Raw genomic sequence first — 14,362 nt, 5'->3', positions numbered from 1 at the left:
ATAGGTATCATGTTTTTCAGATGCATTCACAGACTAAATTTATTCTTCATAAGCCTATACAGTAGATACTGCCTCATAAATCAATAGAGCAGATACTGACATCCTCATTTCAGAGACAAGCAAACTGAGGTTCCTAGAGACTTAGCAAGGAGAAAGTATGTTTTGTAGTAATAGAACACTGGGCTTTGGAATTGGATTAATCTGAGTTTAAGTCTTAATTATGCTATGCAGTAACTGTGTGATCAATAATTTGCCTCGGCTCTCTGATTCTTCTTTTCTTCTTCACGAAAAATGAGAACTCTTAACTCCAGACCTACTAGCAGAACTCCGCTTATGCTGTCTCCTCACATTTGTGGGCAGAAAGTCTCTGACAAACCACCACCAACCGTATTGGTTTTCTCCTTCTTTTGCGCAGAAAGGGAGATGCAGAATGAAGTGTTCAGCCCAGAGAAAGTTGCAAGTGTTGGAGGCACCAAGAATCTGATGAAAAGCACATTTTGTACAGTTGATTCTTTCCTCTTCACAATAAGTGTTACATTTGGGAATGTGATTTGAAAAGAAAGCAAGCCATCTATTGAGGATTGCTGGACAGGCCATGAACACTGTGGTCCTTAAAGAAAGATGGGGTTGGGAGGGAGGCTTGGCTATCCTTGGCCCCTTCTCTTCTTTCCCAGTCTGATCCCGAAATCATTTCTTCTCACACATGGTAGCAATCCCCACTCCAGCCAAATGCATTAGCATCATTTGTCCTCAAGACTTAGGGGATGACGAGAGCTTTTATGACCCTAATTAATCCAACTGTAGGAAAAGTGTAGGCTCTGTTAGCCAAGCACATATTAATGCTGGAGTTAATATTATTAAATTCTGTATTAATAATAAGTTGCAAGACTCCTTGGTGGGTCTCACGTAAAAGCAGCTCTTGTCATTCTTCCTTGCTAAGCTGTGAAGCCCACAGGGAATGGGCATTATTCGTGTGGTTCAGAGCTGTAACCCACAGTTGTAATCCTTTCCCTGGCACCTAGCAAGTATGCAATGACTGCTTGTGCACTATTCCAACAGTGGGTCTAGCACACTTTTCTTAGACCTCAGTGAGGAAATCAGGGCAGTTGCTCTGTGTTGTTCTGTGTGGAGACTCCCCAGAGGCTGAGGTCAGGTTATTGTTGCAGATGCCTCTGAGGCCCCACCATAACCTGTTTCTGCCACAGCTGTGATGGAAATCCAACCTTGTCTATATTGATCTTAAAAATACCCCTAGGCCTTTTGCCCTGCAGCCTGGAATAAGTCTGAGGGTGCTCCCCAGCAAAGGTCTCAACTAATGGAGCTCAGGAACTGGGCGTCAAGAAACCTTACTCTCTTAACTTCTAGTCAGACAATTCTGGGAGGTTTCCCATGTACTTTTAAAAAGAGCTATGAAGTACCCAAGCCATTGTCTTAGCCTCTGTTTTTGAGACAAGACAACCAAGCTCTGCGCCAAGCCATCTATTCCATTTTCAGCACAGGATAGATACATGTGTTCACTCACTAGACAAGTATTTATGGAGAACCTGATGCAAACAGATACTATTCTAAATGGACAAAGTCCTTTCCTTGTGAGGCTTACCTGTACAGGTGGGATGCAGGCAATATAACAATTTGTCAACACATGAGAGACAGCAATCCATTTTGTCAGTAGCAAAAGAGAAAGGAAGGAGAAGGCAATGGTGGATGCTCCTTAAGATTAGATGAATGGTAGACAACCTTTTGGAAAAAGTGCTATTGAAGCAGGGATCTGAGTAAGAGAAGCAAATGAGCCCTCCAGACATTGAAACCCACAGGTATGCAGGCCCTGTCATGGCAGCATGCTTGGCATATTAGGGGAGAGGAAGGCCAGCATGGCTGGAATGAATAAAGAAAGGGCATAGTCAATGGGTGGTGGGCGGTGGTTGGGTGGCAGGTGTTTGGAAAGACAAAGGAATCAAATTCTTGAAGGTGATCCATAAATTCTTTTTTTTTCTTATTTATTGTCAAAGTGATGTACAGAGTGGTTACAGTTTCATATGTTAGGCGTTGGATACATTTCTTGTACTGTTTGTGACCTCCTCCCTCATTCCCCCTCCCCCCTCCCCATTCCCCTCTCCCCCCATGAGTTGTTCAGTTGGTTTACGCCAAACAGTTTTGCAAGTATTGCTTTTGTAGTTGTTTGTCTTTTTATCCTGTGTCTCTTGATTTTGGTATTCCCTTTCACTTTCCTAGTTCTAATACCAGTATATACAGTTTCCAATGAATTCTTGAAGAGTAGTAGAATCTTTGTATCCTTCAACCTAGTTCTGGTTATATGGTAGGACAGTTTTGAGGTTTTTGGAATCTGACAGATCTGACTATGAATTATAGCTTTATAATTTATAGAGTAAAATCTTGGTGCTTGTGACTATTGAGCTTTCTGTTTTTCTATTGTAAAAATTGAAGCCACAAAACTTAATGTCAAGGGTCTGTGCCTATAGGACTCATGGGTGTAAGTAACAGAAACAAATGAAAACAACTTTGGGCAGAAATGAAAAACAAAAAACAAAAAAACGATACGGACTTTATGTAACTCAAATATCCAGCTTCAGACATGGCTGGGTTCAAAGTAGTTGTGAGTGATCTGACCTGGGTCATGTTCTTTCAGGTATCTGACGTGGGTGTCATGATCACTGATCATGTGCTGGTCTAGAAGGATGAAAGGGGCTTTAAATTGGAGGAGGGAGAACTGGCTCCCCATGGAAAATGGGATTTTTAGCAGGTCAAACCACCAGATGTCCACTAGGGGGTGAACATGATGATGAGCCAGAAGTCCTGGGGCACAGTGCCTGGCACACAGAAATTCGTGGTGTATTCTTACTCGTACCACATTGCCTCTTTGGGAGGTGGTATCTTCTCCTCTGTGTTCTGTGAGTCCTATTGACTGCGGAAGGGTCACATTTTAGGCAGGAAGAAGCCTAGCTTTTCCAAGAGAGACTCCTTTTCTCCCTCCCTTCCTCCCTTTCTTCCTTCTCAATCTCTTTATTTCATTCATTCTTCCTTTCTCCTTTCCCATCCCTTCCTTTTCTTTCCCTTTTCTTCTTTTCTTCCTTCCTTTCTCTTCCCTTTCCTTTACCTCCCATCCATTCTCCCTTCTTTCCTTTCTTCCTGTATGTCTTTATTTATTTTTCTTTCTCCCCTTCCTTCCCCCTCCCTCCCTCTTCTTTCCTTCCTTATATCCTTATTTCCTTCCTTCTTTATCTCTCCCTTTTCTTCCCTTTCATTCTTCCTTCCTTCTTTGCAATAATAAAGTTTGAACTCAGGGCCTCACATTTGCTAGACAAGCACTCTACACTTAACTCATACACCCAGCCCTTTTTTCGATGTTTATTTTTTATACAGTCTCCCTTCCTTCCTGGTCAAGTGCTGGGACTCCAATATGGCTATTTTAGGCATGCTGTCAGAGCTGGGATGACAAGTATACATCCCCATGCTGACCTTCTTCCATTGAGACAGAGTCTCACATACTTTTCTACAGTCTCTGCCTTTCACAAAGATAGGATGACAGGACCGTACCACAGAGTCAATTTGGGTATTGAGGAGAGCCTCACCACTTTTCTTCCCTGGCTGGTTTCAAACCACAATCCTCCTGTTTTCAGCCTCCTAAGTAGCTAGTTGTATATATGAGCCACCAGTCCTCGATTCGAAGGAAGATTTCTGATGCTGGTGCTAGTGGTGATGGAATGGGGCAGCCAGGAGAATCTGTATCACAACACTGAAGTTCAGTTCCACAGAATTCTAAACTAGTTGGTTCGGGCACTAGTAACACAGTTGTCATCAAAACACAGTTCTTGCCACAAGTACCTCACAGTCTGGGGGCAGACTTGAAATCACAAATTCCCTTGTTTTAGCTTTGATTTCTAGGGGGATCCTTGTAGACAAGTTATTGAACCTCCCTTGAACTTGTGTTTTCAGCTGTAAACACGTATGTCATCTACTTCACTAGGTTGTATTGAACTTTAATCAAGACAGTTTTTTTTTCTAAATGTTTAACCAAAGAGTATAAGTAAAAATTCTCTAGCCCAGTAAATGCCTTTATTGCAAGAGGCAAATCCATACTCATATTTTTCTCTCTCTCCCTTTCTCTCCTTTCACCTTTCCAAAATTACTTCTGTTTTACTTAGAGCCCAAGGAGTTATAGATTGTTTTATATATCTGAAGTTGAGCACTAAAATTTGGTATTTGCAAGTTTGATGATAAATGATGGGAGAGCACTGAAATTTGGAAACCATCCACATATCAGGTACTCAACATGTTTTATCTCATATGTTCTTCACCCATTTCTTGTATATATGTATATGATAGCTTCTTTCCTGATGAAGAAGTCACTAAGTTTAATATTCTATCCTGAAATAAAGTAAAGAGTGTATACTTAGTGGGTCTCATCTGTTCCTCAAACTCACCCTTTTCCCACTACCTCAGACTGCCTTCACAATAAAGGTGACCGTTAGCCAGGTGCCAGTAATGCTAGCTACTCAGGAGGCTAAGATCAGAGGATCACAGTTTGAAGTCAACCCAGGTAGCCCATGATACTCTTATATCCAAAATACTCAGAAAATGCAAGAACTGGCACTGTGGCTCAAGTAGTAGAGCACTAACCTTGACCAAAAGGAGCTCAGAGACAGTGCCTAGATGCAGAGTTCAAGTCCTGGGACTGCCCTCCCAAAAAATTCTATTTTGGAAGATGAGAACCAACTGCATCTGATAAGTGGGACATCTTTAAAGATGTTTTGTCACTGATAATGACTTCGACTAGGGACTACCTTCACCCAACCAAAGAAAAAATATGGGAATACCGACAAATGCCTGACTAATCTAGAGTCCCATGGCAGAGAGAATGCGCAGGTTACAGAGGTCAGTCACAGAGCAGACCCGATGTCCCCTAGCTGTTTTTTGAAAAGTATGGAGTCCGGAGACGGCGACCTTTTTTCCCCACCTTGGCCAAATAACTTTCTCCCTCCCTCCTCCTGTACTGTGGAATTTCTTTGCTGCTTCTTTCCCAACCTGTTTTCAATTTGTTCTTGTGGCCAGTTTTGACTGTGACTTCAACCCAAGCAGAGGGAGATAGGGTGAGGCAAAATAAAGAGGAAAAACAGGGAAATGGGGTTGCAGGAATGCTGAAAGGGAAAGAAGGGAAGGAGCCGAGGGGATGCACCCGGGGGTTGGGTCTTGAGGAATATTGCACTGTGCCTTCATTGATTCATTCTGAAGCAACAGCAGGATCACTATTACTGCTGTCTGTCGAAGGCAAGGAGAACAGAGCTCAAGTCAAAGTGGAGAAAGTAAGAAATGGGGGAGGGGGCCTGTCCTCACCCCACTCCGATTACAGCCCCAGAAGAGTTGTAATGGGGAACAGGCACATTCCTACACGGCAACTCTCAACTCCCTACCTGTTCTCAAGGAAAAGAAAACAGAGAAAGCATGCTAGGGATGGGCTTGTTTTTGTGTGGCAAGGCAGCAATCTGGGTTCTTGAGAAGAAGGCTTCAAAAGGGCACCTGGGAGGAGAGAAGAAAGTGTCCCCTGGTGGAGTGCACAACAGGCTCAAAAAGGAGAGCTGGCCTTGGCTCTGGACTCTGCTCTTTGGCTAGATGCAAATCCTCAAATTAGGGACCAATTTTCCTGGGCATCTGTATTTCAATGAGGAAAAGTAGCACTGTTTGCGGATTCAAATGTTGTAAGCCATAAAACACTTTAAAAAACATTAGCAGTTAGCTATACAAGGTGGATTCATTATGACATTCATACAATGTACCTTGGTCAGACTCAACCTCTCTGACAATTTGTCTCTCTCATCCTCATCCGTCTCCCCAGAGTAATCTCAGCAAGCTTCATTGTTGCATCTTCACACATACACAATTTTTTAAAATCATATTTATCCTTCTATGCCATCTTAGATTAGCCCTCTCCTTCACTTCTCATTAGTTTCCACACTCCGGACACTGTGTCAATATTTACTTTTGTTTAAGATTAACTGTTTTGGGGCTGGGGATATGGCCTAGTGGCAAGAGTGCCTGCCTCATATACATGAGGCCCTGGGTTTGATTCCCCAGCACTACATATACAGAAAATGGCCAGAAGTGGCGCTGTGGCTCAAGTGGCAGAGTGCTAGCCTTGAGCAAAAAGAAGCCAGGGACAGTGCTCAGGTCCTGAGTCCAAGCTCCAGGACTGACAAAAAAAAAACAAGATTAATTGTTTTAATGGAATTTGCCATGGGATTTCATACGTGCACATACTGCACTTTAGTCAAATTCATTTCCCTGTTAATGACATAATTTCTTTTTTCTTTTTCCAGTCCTGTGGCTTGAACTTTGGGCACGGGCTCTGTCTCTGAGCTTCTTTTGCTCAAGGCTAGCACTCTATCACTTGAGCCACAGCATGTTTGAGTAATTTAATGGAAATAAGAGTCCCACAGAGTTTTCTTCCTAGGCTGGCTTCAAACTACAATCCTTGATCTCAGCCTCCTGAGTAGCTAGGATTATAGGCATGGACCACTGGTGCCTGGTTTCATTTTGCTTTATGGATAATATTCTAGTGTGTGTGTGTGTGTGTGTGTGTGTGTGTGTGTGTGTGTGTGTGTGTGTGTGACATTTTCTTGAACCATTCATCAGTTGTAGAACATCAAGATTGTTTCCATACCTTGGCTATTGTGAATGGTGATGCAACAAACATAGGAATGCAGGTGCTTCCAGTATATCCTAACATACAGTCTTTCAGAGCAATGCCCAAGAGTGGTATTGGCTGGGTCATGTGGGAGTTCGTTTTTATTCTTAACCACCATATTGATATCCATAGTGGTTGCACTCATTCTCAATTACATTTATACCAACAATGTATGAGGATTCCTTTTCCCCTTCACATACTGACTAGCACTTGTTTGTGTTCTTGATGATGGTCTTTTTGGAGTACAACGAAGTCTCAATGTAATTTTGATTGATTTTCTTATTGCCACTTATTGAACTTTTCACTGTGTATTTATTGGCCATTTGCTCTTCTTTTGAGAATTCATCTGCCCAGTTTATTTGCCTTTTTATTGCATTGGTGACTCTTTGGGATTTCATTTTTGATATATTGTAGTGATTAATCCCTTGTCAAGTGCATAACTAGGAAGGATTCTCTTCTAGTTGGTGAGCTGCCTTATCAGCCTCTTGACTATTTCTTTACTGAGCAGTAGTATTTTCATTTAAGGCTATCCCACTTTTCAATCCATGTTCCTGTTTGCGGAGCCCTTGGGATTATCTTATGAATATGTTATAGTGATTTCCCTGTACTTATTTTGAAGTTTCATATCCATTAAGATTTTTTATCTATTTTTAAATTGATATCAGTAAAGGGCCAGGGATAGATAGGGTCTAGTTTCAGTCTTCTGCATATGGGTATTCTATTTTTCCAGTACCATTTGTTGGAGAGGCTATCTTTTCTCCAACATATATTCTGGGATTCTTTATCAGAAAAAAGTCAGCTGGCTCTAAGTGTGTGGGTTTATGCCTTCTCATCTCTTCCATTGGACTTCATGTCTGATTTTGTGTGAGTACCATGCTATTTGGGTTACTATGGCACTGGAATGTACATAGATGTTTGTTATTGTGATTCCTGTAGCAGAGGAATCACTCCACTGACTTGGCTATTCAGGGGTTTTTGTGTGTCTATTGGAATTGTATGATTGCTTTTTCTATCTCCATGAAGAATGACATTGGGATTTTGATGAGTATTATGTCGAATATGTAGCTAGCTATTGGCAGAATAACAATTCTGCCAATCTCTGAGTCGGGGGGGGGGTGTCTTTCCATCTTTTGGTGTGTTGTTCAATTTATTTCTCCAAGGTTCTGTAGTTTTCATTGTAGAGGTCCATTTACTTTCTTGGTTAAGTTAATCCTTAGATATTTTTGAAGCCATTGTGAAAGTAATTTTTTCTCAAAATTTCCTTTTCATCCTGTCAATTACTGATTTTTATATGCTGCTTTTGTATCTTGCTTTACTGCTGAAAATGTTTTTCAGGTCTAGTGGTTTGAGGATGGAATCTTTAAGGCTACTTTAGGTATAGGGTTGTATAATTTGTAAATGGCAATAATGTGCCTCTTCCATTCCCTACCTGGATCACTTTCATTTCTTTCTTTTACCTTACTACTCTCTGGATAAGAATTCCACTACTTTCTTGAATAAGAATGGAGAGCTTGAACATCTTTGCCTCATTCCTTACTCTAGAGAAAATAGATTTAGGGTTCCCCCCCCCATTTAGTATTATGTTGGCTATATATTTGCAATATTTAGCCTTTATGATGTTGAGGTAGGTTTTCCATTCCTAATTTCTTCACAGCTGTCATCATAAAATGCTTTTATTTCTGTATCAATTGAGATGATCACATGATTCTTATCCTTGATCCTGTTTGTGTATTGTATTACATTTATTGATTTACATGTGTTGAGTCAACCTTGCATACCTGGAATGACACCAGTTTTATCATGGTGTGTAGTTTTTGTTGACATGCTGTTGAATTTGGTTAGCAAGTGTTTTATCGAGAATTTTTGCATCTATACTTATCAGAGAGAATGGTATATAATGTCTTTGTTTTATTTTCTTAGACAAACAACGACTAGCCAAAACCCAAACTAGCAGATAGAAATAAATAATAAAAATCAGACAGAAATCAATGAAGTAGAGAGAATATATATATCAAGATAAATATATATATATATTGTATACACGTAACATTTATATAATCATTGAAAAACTTGTTCTTCAAAAAGATAAAATTCATAAGTCCTTAGTGAATTTGACCAAAAAGAGAAGTGAAACAATAAATGAAATTAGAGATGAAAATGAAATCACAACAAATACAAGTGAAATCTAGAACATCATGAGGGAATATTTTGAAAACCTATATTTAGATAAGTCAGAAAATCTGAAGGAATGGTTGCATTCCATATAAACTTCATCTACCAAAACTGAGCCAAGAGTATATCAAACACTTTACTAGATCTAGAACAGGCAATAAGATTGACATGGTAATAAAGAATCTTCCAAAGAAAAGCCCAGGACCTGAACGATTTACTGCTGAATTTTACCAGAACTAGACTTTTGTTGTTAGTGCTCATGAAATAGAAAGGGAAGGAACAATATTTGAACTCCTCCTATGAAGTCAGTATTAACTCATTCCAAAATCAGACAGGTCCGTAACGAATTAAGCAGTAACACTTTTAAACCAAGATTTTATTTTTAGAGATGAATCTTTTTTTTTTTTTTTTTTTTTTTGCCAATCCTGGGGCTTGAACTCAGGGCCTGAGCACTGTCCCTGGCTTCTTTTTGCTCAAGGCTAGCACTCTGCCAACTTGAGCCACAGCGCCACTTCTGGCCTTTTCTATATATATGGTGCTGAGGAATTGAACGTAGGGCTTCATGTATATGAGACAAGCACTCTTACGGCTAGGCCATATTCCCAGCCCTAAACCTAGATTTTTATAAGTAATGTTTTTTGTTTTGTTTTTTGCCAGTCCTGGAGCTTGTACTCAGAGGCTGGGTTCTGTCCATGAGCTTCTTTTGCTCAAGGCTAGAGCTCAACAGCACCACTTCTAGCTTTTCTCTTTATGTGATACTGAGGAATTGAACCCAAGGCTTCATACATGCTAGTCAAGCACTCTACCACTAAGCCACATTCACAGCTCTTGTAAACAGTGTTTTAAAAATGAAATAAAATATCATTTATACTGTATAGGAAATAAATTAATAATGTGTAGGATTATAATAAATTAAATAATAAAATAAACTAAATTAATACTGTATAGGAAATAAATAAAAGTACAGTTCATTGAACTGAAGGTTAATATGGGTACAGAAGAAATTAATTCAGGCCACTCTCTTATTAATGTTTATCCTTACCATTAGAGCTCCATACATGCCATTTTTCCAACCACTGTGAGACTATATTATATACTGGAGACCTACTGAACTCCTTCTGTGTCTCCTGGTCTTTCTCAGAAATTCAAATTTAAGAAGGCAGCAAGGTGGAATCATATACTTAACACAACAGTACATAGTAAATCTCCCATAAACCCATGTTATATTCATGTTGACTGAAGTGGCCAGAGCATAGATGGCCTTTAGGAGCGTTCTTTAATTCTAGATGTATTTATCACACAGACTGCCTGAGATGAATGATCTAATATCTTATTAAGATATTATTAGGATACCAAGATTTTATTCCACATCTACCTGTTATTCTGTGTGTGGTGATAGATATGCTATTTCCTTTCTCTCACTTTTGGTTTTATCATCTATGAATGGAGAAGCAGGTGTTTATAAAAACAAACAAACAAAGACAAAAACTCCCCTAGGTGTCCTTATTCCTACTCTGATGTGATGATGCAAATGAGAGCAACAAACATATTAATGATAATTAATATATTACAGACATTTTACTGATGGATTTGCACATCGTATTTATGAAAATGTTTGCACCATTGTCTTTTTGCAGATAGAAAAATAAATGTGCAGAATTTAGGAACTTGTCCAAAGCAAGCAGTAAGAGGGAGTGAACCAGGCTTTAGTCATAGGCAGTGTAAATTCTGAGCCCAAGCTTTTAACCATTGCCCTCTACTGATACCTAGCAATTGTATTGCTGCCAGATGCAGATTATGGTAAATTATGGAACCATAATACCTCTGGATGAATTGTGGTGATTTGCATTAGTGCATACAGAAGCCCCAGACCTTTCTTATGAGCTCCTCCATTGGTGAGCAAGGACACTGAAGTGGTACATCTTTCACCTACATTTAAACATTCTAAAGTGGAGTGCCAAGAAAAGCAATCTTATGATTTACTTTATGGGGCTGTTCTTGTATTTAACAACCCTTCCTGTTGTCAGATTACAAGCTGTAGAAAGTCAGGGGCCATTTCTTTTATTGTCTCATTCCTCAACCCCATAGAGCTAAGAGAGTGGCATGAATTCAGTTGCAACTTGAATAGCCCTGTGAGAGCTCGCTTCCTACCACTGTCATTTGAGACTTTCTGTAGGAGGCAGCATAGTACAAAAGAAAAGGGATGGTTTGAGGTTAGAAGGACAGAGGTTCAAATCTCAACACTTTCTCTTCCTAAACTTTATTATGGGATGACAACACGTAACTTTTTAGGTTGCCATGAGGATTAGTTAGAATAAAAGAATTTAGTTCTCTTTACTTTTTTCCCCCCTGAGATCACTATATGCACATCCTTGTAACTAGAAGTGGGTACTAAATATACTTGTATTGCCCTTGCTTGTTAGGTGCAATTATACCCTAGGTTAACTTCACTTGACCTAAACCTACAATTCTTATAACTGTTCCCTTACAGGCTTATGGGGTGTAAATTGTTCTGAAATTCAGGAAGATATCTGGAAAGCCATGCTCATTTGAAAATAAATGTCAGCCATCTTTTGGCTTCAAGACAGTTTATTAATACTGGCCACAGGCATACTGAATTCCCTAACAAAGAGCCAACTCTTTCAATGGCTATCTGGAAATAAATCGAAAAGCAGACAGACATGGAACCAAACTCAAAGAAAATAAATATAAGCAGCCAGACTTGGAATCCTGAGAAACCAAGTGAAACAAGACCCTCACTCCTTTCAGAGAACAATCCCATGTTTTCTCTTTCTTCTTTTATTTTCTTTTTAATTTTTCACTCCATAATTCATCTATTTGGATTTCTATTGAAATGGAGATATAATTGGTTTATGATTGCACCATGCAAGAGGTTAATGTGAAAGATGAGGTGTCAAAAGTCATGAGGGATAGGAGCTGTAGTTACTTCTTCCTTTTCCAATAAAACATCTAGTTCTAGACATTTTGGTTTCTTTCTAGAAAGTTAGATTTTTTTTCCTCTAGACTCCAACAGTTCTGAGCTATTAGCCCAAAGTAGGGAGCACTGCAACTTTTGAGGGATTTTAACCAACAGTGGAAATGATAGTTAATCGCAGGTCAGTTCTTGGGACAGCAGCTGGAATTGCATGTTGATGACATTAATGTGTATCCAGGAAAAGCATGAAAAGTCTATGAGTTGGAGTTTGTCTTTGAGGAAAAAATGGGAAAGGAAACTCATTACCCATCAGGTCTGCTGTTTGAAATTACAAAACAAATACATTATAGGCTTGTTGTTTGGCTGGCTTTCAGGGCCACCCAGGCAATCAGTCAATACTAATTCACATTCACTTGTCAGATGAAGAATGAAACACTTTTGTTTTCCCTTTTAAATGTGATTCTTTAGAAATAGAACTTTTATTTGAAGACCAATAGGAAATTATGGGTGTATTATGTCCAAATAGTTCTCTGATAAAGAAATATCATGTGGCTTTTGTGAGTCCCACTTCTTTTCTTTCTTCTTTCTCTTTTTCTTTGTGCGTGCATGCGTGCGTGCGTGCGTGCATGTGGGTGTGTTGGTCGTGGAGCTTGAACTCAGGTCCTGGACACTGTCCCAGAGCTTCTTTGCTCAAGGCTGCCATTCTATGCTCTCCCACTTGAGCCACACCTTAACTCTTACCTTTTCTCTTTGTAATCAACTGACAATAATGATCTCACGGGCTTTCCAGCCTGGGCTGGCTTTGAACTACTATCCTTACATCTTAGCCTACTGAATAGATAGGGTTATTGGTATGAACCATTCTTGATACCCCCCCCCACTTTTTTTTCAAATACCTGGTCAACATTGCTGTTGCAGGATAGTTCAACTGACATTGGCTCATGGCTAATCCCAGGTAGCGAGGAACTAACTTAACAGACACCCTTTTTTGCTTACTACAGGGAATATATACAAGTACAAGTCAGAAGGGCTCTGAAGAGGCATAATGGACAAGCAGGAAGAATGGATGGAGTCTTGTATCACTTAATACTGTGTGGTATATAAAACCTTACATGAAGATTTGCTCCTAAATCATCCAATTTTAGCACTGAAAGGAAACTAAGTGGCCATTTAGGCTGGCTCATTTGCTTTATCTATTTTTAAGCATTTTCATTGATTTTTCTCTTGTTACAAAAGCAATATATGTTTATGAAGTTAATTTAAGAAATACAGATAAGCAGACATAAGAGAGTAAAAGTACCCCACTCCCCAGACAGAATGTCCCCTAAGCATTTGAAATACCTTCCTTCTTCTGTTTTCACATTTTTGTATGTATAGTTTATATATGTATATTACAAGTGTACACATATGCATATTTCCATAATATTGCACTGTTCTGTAATAATGTAACCATTTTACCGTTTGTGTGTGTGTGTGTGTGTGTGTGTGTGTGTGTGTGTGTGTGTGTGTGTACCGGAATTTGAACTTGGAGCCTTGTATTCCCTGACTTACCTTTGTTGCTCATGGCTGAAATGCTGCTTTTTGAGCCAAGCCTCTAGCCTAGCTTTTTTTGCTGGTTAATTGGAGATGGAATCTTTCAGACAGTTCTGACTAGACTAGCTTCAAATTATGAAGCTATACTTCAGCCTACTGAATGTCTAGAATTACAGGCATGGGCCACCCGCACCTCGCTCTGTAACCTGTGTTTTGTTTTAACTTAACAATATGTTATTAATATATTTTCACTTCATATTGGTGCACACTTTATTTTTAATGACCATCAAATAGCCCACCTGTCATTGAGCTGCAACTGATAGACATTTTGTTCTACTGAACATTTGATTACTTCAAAATCCTTTTAAATATAAATAGTACTATAATGTTAGCCCTTAACACTTCATTTTTGCATACATCGACTTGTTAAATTGTTTTTAAAGAATCTCACTAATGGTTCTAGTAACCATCCTTCATACAATAGAAAACTAAGTTGCATAGATGGAGATTCCATTGATCAAATCCATATGGCAAATACTTATGAGAGCTGAGACTTGAGCTTAGAATTCTAGTTATTATCTAGTTAGCTCCATAAGATCTTTTCATTCTTTTTTATTTTCTAGTTCTCTTTGTGGAGTTCTCTTTCTAGAAAATACCACCTGTATCCTAAAATCCAATGGAGCTAAATTAGCTTTTTAGAAATCAGGTAGTTTAGGAGATTACAGATGTATAGGACATTGTCCATTGCCATCTCCTGTGTCTGTGGCCTTTGTTGCTAATCACATATAGAACTCTTCCCTGTACTGTGCTAGACCCTTGTCCATCTCAGCAGAACCACGAAACTGGCAACAGTGTAGAAGAACAGCCATGAGACATGAAACTTCTTTTATCCTTAGGCCAAGTCTTTTTTTTTTAATACGAAGAAGTAAAATTCAATTCCTAGAAAGGTCTTGCTTAAGGAGTTAGAAAAATAGTGGCGACAAGACTAAAGTAGTTATTCTATACAGAAAGCATAATCCCCT

The 14,362-nt window shown here is 39.3% G+C and overlaps 1 protein-coding gene across 4 annotated transcripts in view; it reads left to right on the top strand.

Moving 5' to 3' along the window:
- Astn2 (astrotactin 2) overlaps window positions 1-14,362 on the top strand; it is an 861,877-nt gene that overhangs the window by 799,649 nt on the left and 47,866 nt on the right. The window lies entirely within an intron of this gene.

Source organism: Perognathus longimembris, chromosome 1 (genome assembly GCF_023159225.1).
Source record: "Perognathus longimembris pacificus isolate PPM17 chromosome 1, ASM2315922v1, whole genome shotgun sequence".
Classification (NCBI taxonomy): domain Eukaryota; kingdom Metazoa; phylum Chordata; class Mammalia; order Rodentia; family Heteromyidae; genus Perognathus; species Perognathus longimembris.
The sequence above is the reverse complement of the archived record's forward strand: the minus strand, read 5'-3'. Positions and strand labels throughout refer to the sequence as shown.